Raw genomic sequence first — 14,530 nt, forward strand, 5'->3', positions numbered from 1 at the left:
ATTTGTCAAAATTTGTTGTGAGTAGGGCTTTGAGAGGAGAAATATATTTTTGACAACTAGCTATATAACACTTTGCAATGTTGCATTGATTGGGAATTGAGAAGGGAAAGAACGCAGACATGATTTTAGTCTTTGGAGAGGAAATGTAATATTTGCTTTTCTAACTTCCCCTTCTGTGTTCACAGATTACTAACCACTCTAAGACATGCCCGGGGCCTCCAGCAGGTGGTGGGTAGAGGTGAGTGTGCCATTACCACACCTGGCTGTCACACAGAGCAGACAAGAGTATGGCTTCACTAGAGGCAAAGATACCAGATGAGATAAATATTCCCCAAAAAGCCAGAACATGAAGGACTCAGGAACTTATATCATGATGACAAAGATAGAAAATGGTCTTTCCAGGGTACTTGGGTGGCTCAGTGTTTGAGCATTTGCCTTTGCATCAGGGTGTGATCCTGGGGTCCTGGGATGGAGTCCCACATCAGGCTCCGCACAAGAAACCTGCTTCTCCCTCTGCCTAGGTTTCTGCCTCTCTTTGTGTCGCTCATGAATAAATAAAGAAAATCTTAAAAAAAAAAAAAAAAAAAGGAAAAGAAAACGGTCTTTCCCACAAACACTGGGAAATCATAAGCCAACAATGCAAAACTTATTTTTGTCTCCCACAGAAAGAGTTACAAGTAATTAGTCAGTTGCTTACTGAGGGGGAAAACTTAAAAGTCTGAAAGTTTTGAGGGCTAAAGGCAAAAAAGGTCACTGGGCTATTCTATGCTATTCAAGACCATCAGGAATAAGAAAATAGGACTATTACAATGAGAGTCTCAGGATATAAAATGCTTATGTCTAGTCTTCACTAGAGTCCTTTCTGAGTAGATGGAGGTAAGAGTCAGTCATGGTAAGAATAAGAAGAGGAACGCCTGTGTGGCTTAGCGGTTAAGCCTCTGACTTCAGCTCAGGGCATGATTCTGGGGTCCCAGGTTTGAGTCCCACATCTGGCTCCCTGCATGGAGCCTGCTTCTCGCTCTGCCTGTGTCTCTACCCCTCTCTGTGTGTCTCTCATGGATAAATAAAATCTTAAAAAAAAAAAAAAAAAGAAGAAGAAGAAGAAGAAGAGACTCCACTCCAGCTGATTTTGTGGCTTTGTTCGATGAACTGTCTAAAAGTGAGTCTAGGAACATTTTTTTTTTCCTGAATTTCATTATATCTCCCCTCTACTACCCATTGGCCCAAGGTCCCTCATTCACTACTTATCCCCAGATCATCAAAAATCAGGTAGGTAAAATATTCATGGGCATAAAAAATGTGTTTGTATATGTGCACACTGATACCATCTGAAAGGCATGCAACTCTCAGAAAATGGGAAGATGATTCCATTTGCATTCCATGGGACCATGAGACCAAGAAAGGCTTGGATAGCCAGAGTCAGCAAGCAACGACGGGTTTTGGTTTTTTACTTGTTTGGATTTGTTCTTAGTTAGGGTTGAACAGGACTTCCCTACCAGTAAAGAATGAAAAGTCTTAAAGCTTCATTTGCCTATTTTTGATTTTATTGTTTGGGAGAGAGAATGTTAGAAAAATACATTCCTGTCTTTTTTCCCAGCTTTGATAAAAATTGACCAACTTATCTCCACACTTTTATGTACCTATCAGTTAAGTAAATACAACGATACTTTCATATCAGAGGAGCTTTGAAGCATAACACTTAAAAAGAAAATGTTTATGGACTCTTATAGGAAGTAATAAAGAGAAGCTTCCCAAGATAACTTAGAAATACAATCTGCAGGACAAAGCCTCAGTAATTTATCTAGCTTCTAAGTTTCTGAGTAAAATTGCTTATTTGTGGACAAACTCATAAGTATCTAATTAGATACCATACAAATGTCTGGATTTTTATGCACTCTGAACTCATGTATTTTTCACAACCTGCATTATACTAAAAGCAAGAACTCGTCATCATGGAAATTTTGTGGTGGGATAAATTTCCTCTTGTTCATTTCCTTCCCCGACTTTAATTGACAGGTAAACTGGCATTTATTCCACTAGGTGGTGGTATAGAGAGCACAGATGGAAAACTGAATAATCTTTGCATTATATCTCGCGGGGCGTGGGGGGGAGGGGATCAAACTCTTATGTAACACTTTTATTCTTAGCAAGCAGGTAAATAATAGATGAGAATTTTTCGATGCAAAGAAAAAACATGTTTATGTGTACTAACACTTTATTTTCCAAAATTTAAGCAAAGCTAACTCATGGTTTGTCTGTGTTTTTCAAGTAGTTCAAGGACTATTGTGGATCATAGTTTGGTCACTTTCATCTTTAAATGATTACTTATATCGATCGTCTTCTCATGAAAAGAACGCTGTGACTTTTCTGCAAATTGTCACACTGCTTCAAGAGTGAAAATATATAAAAGGTAACTGCAACAGGAAGGGAGCTTGGGCATTGGGTCTGTTTCTAGCCTGAGGAACCATTATCTGTTTTGTCTTAATTCTCCTTTCCATCCTGGAAAGCAATTTAAATTCTGTGCTACTGCTACAATTAAGAGTAATTTCTTCTACAACATTAATTACATGGCAGGAAACATACTGCTATGATGACACAGGCTTCTGTTCTACATAAAGAGAAAATATGAACATCTGATAAGTTGTGTAAATCAGTTTCAACAAGTCTCATTTCCTTATGAACATTTTTTTATTCCTTTTTCTAGTTTCCTGGATTATTTCAATATAAAAGGAATTGAAGAGGGTTTTTAAAAAAAAACCATGGAAAACGAGGAATATAAAATCTCACAGATGCAAAGTATACAACTTAGGAGAGCACATTGACTTAAGTTGAAATTCTGATGTGTACAAAAAAATACTAATCTTACTTATATTGTACCTCACAAATACATATATAAAGGTATTAAGTACATGTATATTTTGCACAAAATAACAAGACAGTTGGGTGCGATGGAAAATAAAGTGATGTGGTCCAGTGAAAATCACCACTTCTGAGTCAGTCAGAAAATTAATGTATAAAAAGGCAGAATTTTAGAGATTATATGAAAGATCACACAAAGTGTTCCAGGAGCTGAGAAAGGTACTATTAGTCCTTGTTGTGGCATGGGAAGCAGAGAAGCACGGTGGTGGTGTGGAGGCCTGAGAAAAATTCTGTTTAATTAAGCAAGACAAATATGGCACAGAAGAAATAAGATAATTGGGAATGACAGGAACGTTTTTCAGAAAGAGTGACACGACTTTTTTTTATTTCAAAAAGAGGCTAATTTGTTTTAGAGGAGAAAACAAGAAAGAATACTGTACTGAGAGGCACCATATATGCAGAGGGCCAGGGGTCCATGCGAGGCCTTGAGTGTGTGAGCCACAAAAGGGAGGGATAATAAATTCATGCAATTTTTGTAGGAAAAACTAGTTGGTTTGGTGAAAGATTAAAAAAACCCTCAATTATAGTTTTTGACTTTGAAGACCTTTCACAGTTGTTTCCTTACCAAATCCAACAAGCCCTTAGGAAGCTAAGGGTTAGCATTCCTATTTTTATGTTGAAGAAACTGAAGCTCCAAACAAATGATTTGTCCAAAGTTTCAGTTATTGAACTCTAGATCTTCTCTTAATCCAGGCCTTTTTTAATATCAAAGTTTAAAACAGTAAGAGAAGTACCCAACATTTCTTACTCTGGAAAGAGTTCAAGCTGGGGCATCACTTCCTTCTACCACAGCCTTAAGTACAGTCTTCACACTCTACGTACCCCAAGCTCAAACCTCATCATTTTCCTGCCTCTTCATCTTTTCCTGAACTACTCCCCCTGCCTGAAACACTATCCTTGTCCCCTGTTATGGACTGAAATGTGTCTACCCACAACATTTACATGCTGAAGCCTCAACCCCTCATGTGACTACATTTGTAGCTAAAGTTTTTAAGGAGGTCGTTAAGGTCAAATGAGGTCAAAAGGTGAGGCCCTAATCCAACAGGACTGGTGTCCTTATAAGATGAAGAGACATCAGAGCAAGAGCTCTGAACTTGCTCTCCAATTCAGTCTCTCCACACACAGAGAAGGCTCTTTGAGGACACAGCAAGGTGGACATCTACAGGGAAACCTTGCCAGAAACTAATCCTGCTGGCACTTTGATCTTGGGCTTCCAGCCTCCAGCATTGTGAGAAAATAAATGCTAGTGTTTAGGACATTCAATCTGTGTTATTCTGTTATGGCAGCCAGAGCTGACTAAGACACCCCCCCCCCCTTTCTAAGTAATATACTTCAATCTCGATTTAAATGTCATTCCAGAAAATGAGCCCTCTTCACAAAGTTCGGTGCTTGTGTTATAGGCTATTACAGCATCCTGCACTTCTGTGCATTTAGATGTCTATCACTCTTTCTTAACAAATATTTAATTCTTTACCTCTTGCTAATCTCTACACTCCATGAAGTGCAAGGCCATCTTTGTCCCCTACACAGAACATTGTGTGTTGGTTATACCAGGTTTGCTATATATTTGTTGAATGACTCTTCATCTTAGTAAGAAGTTGTTTATAGAAAGGAGGTGTGAAAACAACCTAGATGACTTATTTGCCATATTTGAGCTACTTTGATTTAAAAAAAAATATATGCTAATCCTATATCACACTGACACTACAGAGAAAATGTTCCTTTGTCCCCTGCCTTATTTTCTTCAGTGCTGACCTCTAAGCTAACAGAAATCATATGGAGACATTCAAAGAATATCATGAGAGAAGCTAATGTCCAGAATTTTCTGAGGCTGTAAAATGGGTAGGCGGATCTCAGGCCTTTCAAAGAGAAAGACAGTATATATTTAACACTCGACAAAAGAAAGGCTAGTACTCTTTTTTAGCTTTTAATAAGAATGACCATAAAATTCAGAAAACACATAGTTAAAAGAAAACTAATGATAAGGAGAAAAGAACACCTACCTGTCTTGTCTAAGGTTATATAAATGCAGTGATAGTAACTGCTTACAGCATCAATGCAAGAATTAAGTTAAACTGTGGAAAGCACCCAGTACCTCTTTTTCAAGCATTCAACAAATAGCAATTATTATTGTTTTTATAAATACTCACTTATAACAGTAACAGTGGTAAAAAAAATTTAGTATGAAACAACATGCAAAACATGAAGGTGACATTAGGATGACTATAGATGGGACCATGGAACTTACATTCAACACTCAATGTTGAAATTGTGGGAAATGAGAGAGCTTGGGAAAAAGACAAGATTATTATACCAATACCCTGGGAAATACAGCTTGGTATATCTGAAATCAACCCTAAATAGAAATTTTAGCATGGATTATTAAACAAGTGGTTAAAAAAACTTGATAGGGAAGTACCCAGAAGAGCCAGAATGAGTCACTCTTAGAAAAAGCATGCTTCATTTCCCTTTCTGAAATGACTAGATCAAGGGTCAGCAAACTTTAGCCTGCTTCCTGTTTTTTTTTTTTTTAAGTCTTATTGGAATACGTGCATTCATGCATTTATGTGTTGCCTATTGAGGTTTTTGTGCTACAAAGCAGAATGAGTAGCTGCCTGGCTTCACAGGAAAAGTTTGCTGACCCGTTCTCTAAAGGATAGGAAAATGCTCCTGTAGCATTTTCCTTATATCAAGAATGGTCTCAAAACCAAGATCTCCTCACTGACCTAGCCTCAGGACTCAGATTTGACTTTGGGTTCCATCTAGTTTTGTTCAATTGACTGGGCCAAGCACAAAATGGGCCTGGAATAGAGAGACAACTTAGACCAACAGAGGTTGCTGACAACTGCAATGAAGATGCTCCCCGAATAGGCAAGTCCCAACCCAGCTGACCAAGTTGAGATCCTGAGTAGACTGATGCAAGGGAAAGGATGTTACACTCAAGGAAGCCCTAAGAACTAACTGTTTGAAACAGATGCACTCTACTTCTGTCAACTTCATCTAGTCACACATTGCTGCCTGCCTATATAGTCACCCTCAGAAGTAGAACCATGTCAGAAGTAGAGCTTGGGAAATCTTTTAAATATTTTATTAATTTTCCCTTTCCTCTGGATCATTTCACCAGCTTAGAAATATGCCATAGTATCTCCCATCTAAAACAAACACATTCCCTTTACCACATGTCCCACTCCAGAACAACCATTTTACCAAGGACCTTCACATTGCCAAATCTAATGGTCAGTTCTTGGGCCTCACCTCTCTGGTCCTGTGGGCAGGATATGCCACAACTGATCAATGCTTCCACATCCTTTATTTGGCATCTGATACACCAAGCCCTCTTTATTTTTCTTTCTACCTTATAGGTTGCTACTTCTCAGACTTCTTAGCTGATTCCTTTTGATCTCCCTTCTTTCTAAATGCTGGCCTGCCCCAGGGCTTAGTCCTCACCTCCTTTTCATCAGTACCTAGAATTCTTCACTTAATAACTTCGCTCAGACCTTTGACTCTAAAGGTATTATATGTTAAACACTAGAATGTATTAAATTCCAAACCCTCCTCTGAATTCCAGACTTGTAGATCTAGAATTTAATCTAGAATTTATCAACTTAAGCTGATAACTCAAGCTTAAGTTACCATGCCCAAAACTGAACTCTAGCTTCTACCCATTACTGCTCCAACAAATATGCAAGAAAAACCTTTTCCCTCACTCTTCCCCATCCAACAAATGGTCATTTATCCAGGTTCTCTGGCCCAAAGGAAAACTTGACCTTTCTCCTTTCATATTCAGATCCAAACTGTCAGAAATTTTGTGAGTTGCAATAAGTATCTTTGAATATACGTCTTCATGTGAACTAGGGGGAATACGTCTACAACATGAATTCCTTGAAGAGAGCCTGCATTTTCAAGATTCCCAAATGTAACTGTCTCATTTTATTCAATTTACTAATAATTATTCTTATGTTTGTTATATCAACAAAATGGTTGCATAAATTCTGCAACCTTATTTCATTAATTCTAAGATGTCTGTTTTTTCTCACATTTAACATGTCTGAAATCCAGACTTAGCATTTTACAATTACTATTGGCTAAGTAGTCCTCATGGCAGAGCTGGCATTACCAGACTTGGAATTAGCTGTTCATACTGATAGTACTTCCAATGGCTTATGGCCATTGGTGATGCCATACATGTTGAGTTTGCCATTTAAAATCTCTTTAAAAAGTTACAGTAAGATTTGGCACTGAAAAGAAAAATTACTGCATAGAAAGGTGCAAAAACAGGAGCAGGACATGTATTTGGTATTAGTCAAATAAATGTTTGTAGTAACCTTGAACAAATGCAACTGAATATTTTCCTGCAAAGCATCAACCAGTCTTCTCATGAGACCTCTGGCAGAAGAAATCCATATGAATATAAAGCTGTGTTCACTTTTATTAAGATACATGCAAAGCTAAAAATGCCTATCACAAGCTGAGCAGTATAAATGATGGCAGGAAGAATTGCAGATGTCCTCTGAAAACACCCATTAAAAAAAAAAAAGCTAGTATGAGTAATTCATCAATCAGGATTGTTAGGAAAGTAATACATCATAGTTTAGCGATGCTTTTCCATTTTGGTGCATAAAACAATTTGTTACTTATAATTTACGGTACCCTATATTCAACTAAGTGGTAAATATGTATGAATGAGTACCTTACAGCTAAGAAAATGGGTACAATTGAGGTAGATCTATATGCACTGATGTGGAAGGATCTTTAAGACAAATTCGAATGCAAAAACAGTAATACAAAAAAATTGTTCACAGTATGGCTGCCATTTGTGTAAAAAAAAAAAAAAAAAAAGACAAACACAAATGTAGAGAGAAAGAGAAAAGGTACATTTGGGGAGCCAAAAACAGGCTTCATCTATGGAAACTTAACATATCAACAGCTGGCACTATAAATCAGGGAAGAAAGGCTAGTCCACTCAATAAATAGTAATAATGTGGTATCCATATGGAGAAAAGGAAAACTGAATCCTTCATACAAAGTTTGCTTCCAAATGGATTTTTTTTTTTAAGATTTTATTTATTTATTTGTGAAAGACACAGAGAGAGAGAAGCAGAGACATAGGCAGAGGCAGAAGCAGGCCCCTCAGGGGGAGCCCAACACAGGACTCAATCCCCAGATTCTGGGTTCATGATCTGAGCCAAAGGTAGACGCTCAACCACTGAGCCACCCAGGCATCCCCAACTGAATTTCACTTAAATGACAAAGCAAAACTCCAAAACAGAAGTATAACCTCAGAGTAAGGAAGAATTTCTTTAAAACACATAAAACCCACAAAATATATAGAAAAAAATAAATTCAGTTACATTAAAAATAAATACTTTTTTTTGTTAAAGATTTATTTATTTTGGAAAGAGGGGCGGGGGTAAAGGCAGAGAAAGAACTTCAAACAGACTCTGTACTGAGCATAGAACCCACTGTGGTACTTGATCCCATGACCCTGAGATCATGACCTGAGCAGAAACCAATAGTTGGATGTTCAACTGACTGAGCCACCCAGGTGCCCCAATACTGCCATTCTCTAAAAGATACCAGTAAGACTGAAAAAGACTAGACACAAAAGCAAGCCACAGACTAGAACACTATTTGCAATATGTTTATCTGACAAAGGATGTGTCATAGAATGGAAAGTTACTTTGTGAAATGTATCTCTGACAAAAGATTTATATCTAGAATATAAAAAGAAAAATTAAAAAGACAAATCATTTTTTAATGGCAAAAGACTTGCAAAAATACTTCCCAAAAGGATTTTTTTTTTAAAGATTTTATTTATTTATGAGAAACACAGAAAGAGAGGCAGAGACACAGGCAGAGGGAGGAGACGCAGGCTACATACAAAGGAGCCTGATGCAGAACTCGATCCCAGGAATCCAGGATCACACCCTGAGCCAAAGGCAGATGCTCAAACTTCTGAGCCACCCAGGCTTCCCAAAAAGGATTTTTAATAGGCAACAAACATATGAAAAGGTACTCAACATAATTTGTCCTCAGGGAAATAAAAATGAAAACAATAAGACTACATATGTTAGAATGGGTAAAATTAACAAGATATTACCAGTGATAGCAAGGATATGAAGCAAATAGAATTTTCTAACATTGCTGATGGAAGAATAAACTAGTATAAGCATTTTGGAATTCTGTTTTGCAGTATCTAGTAAAGCAAAACACACATATATCCTTCTATTCAATTTAACTCCTAAGTACCAAAGTACATATGTCCATCAGAAGACATGTGCACAGATTTATAGTAGCCAAAACTCAAATATATCGATTGTCCATCCATAATAAAATCATCCCATATTTGGGGGTAGGAGATAAAAGGAAGAGAGAATAAAGAATGAACTATGGAGTACTACTCCCAGTTGATTCTGGGGAGAGAAGAGGAATCAAGAAAAATATTTCAGAAAGGGTAATATTTAAAAAATATTTTAATGGTATTAGTCATTTTCTAATCCCAACTGTATTAGTCATATTCTAATGTTAACTGGGTGTTGGGTGCACAGATTTTTGTATTTAATTATTTTCTTTTTTTTTTTTTTTTTGTATTTAATTATTTTCTTTAAATTCTGTTTGTATATGTGAATGTGTGTGTAAAAATCTTTGAGTCTGGGAACCTGAGCAAAGAACTATTGCCAGTTTCGTAAAAGGAGGATAATATTTAATGTACAAACACAAGTATGCAGGTAAAAGTATGAATATATACCTCTGGAAGGATGTAAGAAAAGCTGGCAACAGGAATTGTTTGGAAGGAGGCCAATTGTGGAACTCTGGATGAGAATGAGAGTGGAAAGGAAGCTTTCCAACTCAAATACCTTTGGTAATATTTGAGCTTGTTACCGGATAGTTTTCCCTCCCCTAAATTGCTCCTCTAAAATCCCAGAAAACTACTCTTGTGCACTGTTAGCAGGAATGTAAATTAGTGCAGCCACTATGGAAAACAAGTATGGAGACTCTCGGACAAATTAAAAATACAACTACCATATGATCCAGCAATTCCACTTCTGGGTACTTATCCAAAGAAAACAAAAACACTAACTCAAAAAGATATCTGCAACTCCATGCTTAATGCACATTATTTACAATAGCCAAGACACAGAAACAACCTAAATGTCCACTGATGGATGAATGAATAAAGAAAATGTAGTATACACATACAATGGCATACTACTTGGTCATGAAAAAAAGAAGGAATCCAGCCTTGCAACATGGATAGACCTTGAGGGTATTATGCTAAGTGAAATAAGTCAGACTGAGAAAGACAAACACTGAATGATCTCACTTCTATTTAAAATCTAAAACAAAAATGAAAACACACACAAAACAAGCTCATTTATACATTTATACAGAGAACAGATTGGTGGTTGCCAGAGGCAGGTGGTAAGGGATGGGAGAAATAGGTGAAAGGGATCAAAATGTACAAACATCTAGGTACAAAATAAGTCCTGGGGAGGTAACATACAGCATGTTGACTATAGATAATAATACCATATTGTACATTTGAAAGTTGCTAAGAAGAGTAAATCTTTTAAGTTGTCATAAAAAAATTTTTTGTAACTACATATGTAACTAGACTTATTGTGGTGGTCAATTTGCAATATATGCAAGTATTAGATTATTATGTTCTATAGCTGACAGTTATACCTGAATTTTTAAAAATTTGTAATAAAAATAAAATCCCAGAAATAGACTGACAAGTTTGCATGTGAAAACTGATATTCCTAAACTTGGAAGTATTATAACTGAACATAAGATGTTGGTGTGTTCTATAACATGTGTATGTATTGAATGATTGTGTGTGTTTATGTAATATAAAATATATTATGTATTATAATATCTGGAGTGGTTGGATCAAATACAATGGAGAGCAGGAAAGCTGTTAGAGAAGGAAAGGAAATCGACACAAAGGTGGACCGATATTAGACAAGATGGAAAAGATCTTAGGAGTCTGGTCTACTACCTTTCCACACTGACCGCTGTTACTGAGCCACACTCCACATCTCTGCAGCATGGACCTTCCTCTGTCAGGACTGTCAGTACACATTCATTTTGTGGGTTTCTCTTATGAAAAGGGACTACTGCACCAGATACTGAGTTCCCTGAGAGCAGAAATGGGGCTTTTGCACAGCACTGTATCCCTAGACCCCGCCCCACAGGCTAAGAGTACAGGGGTTCTTATTTCATTTCTTTGGGGCTGTTTCCTCATCTCAAAAATGATTATCAGCAGCTCCTACTCACACACACCATACCTGATATTTAGGAGAGCTTCATAATGCTAAGGGCTGGCAACAGCATCAGACAAGTGACTATATTTCATCAAAAAGAACCAGGACTTCCCTGAAAAGCAGCAGAACTTTCCTGGATTGTGAAAGTAAGACAGGCCAAGCACATCTTGCTGGGAAACACTAACTCTTTCAAGAATCCTCCGAGTTGTATATTGTCAATGCTCCCTGCAGTATTATATAAGGTAGCAGGGAAATGGAATCCCAGAAAGGGAACTGGGCCAAGTGTGGCAGGTGTCCAGCTTGGAGAACTTTCCAGCAGTCAGATGTTATGGACTGGATATACACATAGTAACCTACACAGAAATGAAAAACAATGTGCCTTGGGGACACATTAGGATATGTAAGAATTATAGAACAAAACCATCTGTAGAAATTAAAATGCCAGGCATATAATAAGACATACACTTAAAAACACAAACTGAAAGAATATTCATTTAATACATGAGATGATTTCCATGGAGGGGAGGAGGAGATGAGAATAGAGTAGGGAATGAAGATGGAAGGGAATAAGGAAACATAGAGCAGAACATCAGCGTCCATGATGGGAAGTGCTGTGAACTGAGAGGTAGTAACCAGCTGCACCACAACTCCAAGAGTAAAACTGAAGACAACAACAATCATCCCATATGATAAGGATGAAATGGACAAGAACAGCCTCGAGAGGCTGCCCATTGGCAGCAGTGGATGGTAGCTGATAATAACAAGCTGATTATCACAGGCTACCATCAATGCAAATAAGCTGGATCTCTAAAAACAAACTCAAGGTCTGAAGATACTTAGATGGGGCTGAAAACAACTGAAACATGTCAACAGAGTTATACAAATGAGAGTTTAATGTTGTTTATAAGCAGCCAAATGAATGAAGGAATCTGTATCTATATAGATCTATATCTATCTCAAATAGGATTGCAAAAGAATACATTAAAAGTGTGAGCAAGGGGCACCTAGATGGCTCAGTTGGTTAAACGTCTGCCTCTGGCTCAGGTCATGATCCTGGGGTTCTAGGATCGAGCTTTGTGTCTGGGTCCCTGCTTGCCAGGGAGCCTGCTTCTCTCTCCCTCTGCCTGCTGCTCCCCCTGCTTGTGCTCACTCTTTCTCTGTCAAATAAAATCTTTTTAATAAGTAAATAAAGTGTGGACAAAACAAGTTATATGATCACAAATTGCTGCTATACCTAGTTTTCAAATCTGTTCAGATTTTTTCAGTTATAGAGGCTAATTGTGGAGAGAAAAGAAGATATAAGATGTATGAGCATAAATAAAGACAGTGAATAAAGGGAATTCTTTTCATGGGAACTGTTATTATTATACGTTACATTATATGTGTAATATAAAGATTTTACAAGGTGATAAAAGGAAAAGAAAGACATGTCTATGAAATTTATGTCCTTAAGCTCCCTCTGCAGTGAACCAGAAACCAAGGAGTGGACCAATTGGCAGCAGCAGTTTTATAAATGCGAGTTCTAATGAAAACGTCATCCTGAAAGATTTCCAGAAGTTGTGAATGGGGAAACTGTTTATGTGAAGTGATTGAAAATGTTCTGCACTGTTAAGATTGTATTCTGTGCATCTGAGGTTGGAATTAACCAAAAGCAGACTGCTTCTCTAGTTGAGCTCAACTCCAGAAGTTTATTTGGGGCGGTCTGAATGTAGAAGTCTGAGTTAACTGAATAGGACAGATTTATCACCTTCCATATAAGCCAAGGTTAGTTTGTCTAGGAATACAGAAAAAGTCAAATCTGCTGGTAGCTTGCAGATCTGTGGCAGTCAGCCAGGGACGTATCAAAGGGGCAGGGTGGGCTGACTTGGAGACCATCAGATGCAACCTTTCTCCGTGACACTGATTCTCAGCCCTGCTATTATTCAGTGTTTTATTTCTTTTTTTTTTTTCTTTTCAATTTATTTATTTATGATAGTCGTACAGAGAGAGAGAGAGAGAGAGGCAGAGACACAGGCAGAGGGAGAAGCAGGCTCCATGCAGGGAGCCCAATGTGGGATTCGATCCCGGGTCTCCAGGATCGCGCCCTGGGCCAAAGGCAGGTGCTAAACCGCTGCGCCACCCAGGGATCCCTTATTCAGTGTTTTAATTACCTCCAGTGGGATGAGAGGACCCTGAGCAAAACTGGAAGAGTGAAAGGCCGAGAGCCATGATCACACAAGGGGATTTCTGAGTCTCCGTGGTTGTGCTTATTTTGCTATAGACTATGGTCAAAGCACCTATACACTTATTAGAATCACTGAGGAAGTAAAGCCTGTGTCTGTTTGTATGTCTATATAATTGTACTTGCTTGGAGTTACTGAAAAGAATGAAGTTGCATAAAACATGTTAAAATCAGCAAAACCCAGCTTCCAAAAATATAAGGTTGTTCGGTACCCAGTATTGAGCCTGACAGCCAGATAATTTTAGCTTCTTGTCTGATAAAGTGAAAATTTAGAGACTGTTCATGTAAATGTTCTTTATTTAAATATTAGGCTTTCAGATTTTATCTTAATCTCCAGTTGACACAACCAGCAGTAGCCTGAAGCACTCTAGCTTTCAGTTTCTCTTTGTTTCTACCTACCTATAAATATTTCAGAAGATATTAAAGGGATGCTAAAATTCTTTTTTAAAGAGAAATCCTTTGGTAATGTGAATGATTTTATCCTCTAATTTAAAATTTATTACAAGAGGTTTATGTGCTGTTTAGTATTTTAATAATATGAACCTTATAGAAAAAATTGTTTTTTAAATTTCTACCCACCGGCAGCCTGGTATTTTTTATTGGCAATCTCTATCCACTGGTTACATATTAAGGCTAATTATAAGTGTTCCAATAAAATACTGTTGTGTTTATTATAATCCTAAATCTAAAAAGAATTTTAGTAATGGATCCAATCATTATCAAAGAAGCCTGAAAGACATGAAGAATTGCACAAAAACATTCATACATAGGTATTACCTATGTAAATCTGTAAAAAGGTAAGGTCAGTTAATTATAAAACATGTCAAGAAACAGAACTCAGTGCACCTGGGTAGCTCAGTGAGTTAAGTGTCTGCCTTCAGCTCAGATTGTGATCCCAGGGTCCTGGGATTGAGCCCCATTTCTGGCTCCCTGCTCAATGGAGAGCCTACTTCTCCCTTGCTCTCTGCTGCTTCCCCTGTTTATTCTCTCTGTCAAATAAATAAATCTTAAAAAAAACAAAAAGAAAAAAAAAAGGATCCCTGTGTGGCGCAGAGGTTTGGCGCCTGCCTTTGGACTAGGGCGCGATCCTGGAGACCCAGGATCGAATCCCACGTCGGGCTCC

The 14,530-nt window shown here is 37.6% G+C and overlaps 1 protein-coding gene across 3 annotated transcripts in view; it reads right to left on the reverse strand.

Moving 5' to 3' along the window:
• The window catches only part of BCAT1 (branched chain amino acid transaminase 1), a 102,971-nt gene that overhangs the window by 29,532 nt on the left and 58,909 nt on the right, over window positions 1–14,530 (reverse strand). The gene's annotated exons all lie outside the window — the stretch shown is intronic.

Source organism: Vulpes lagopus, chromosome 21, assembly GCF_018345385.1.
Source record: "Vulpes lagopus strain Blue_001 chromosome 21, ASM1834538v1, whole genome shotgun sequence".
Lineage (NCBI taxonomy): Eukaryota > Metazoa > Chordata > Mammalia > Carnivora > Canidae > Vulpes > Vulpes lagopus.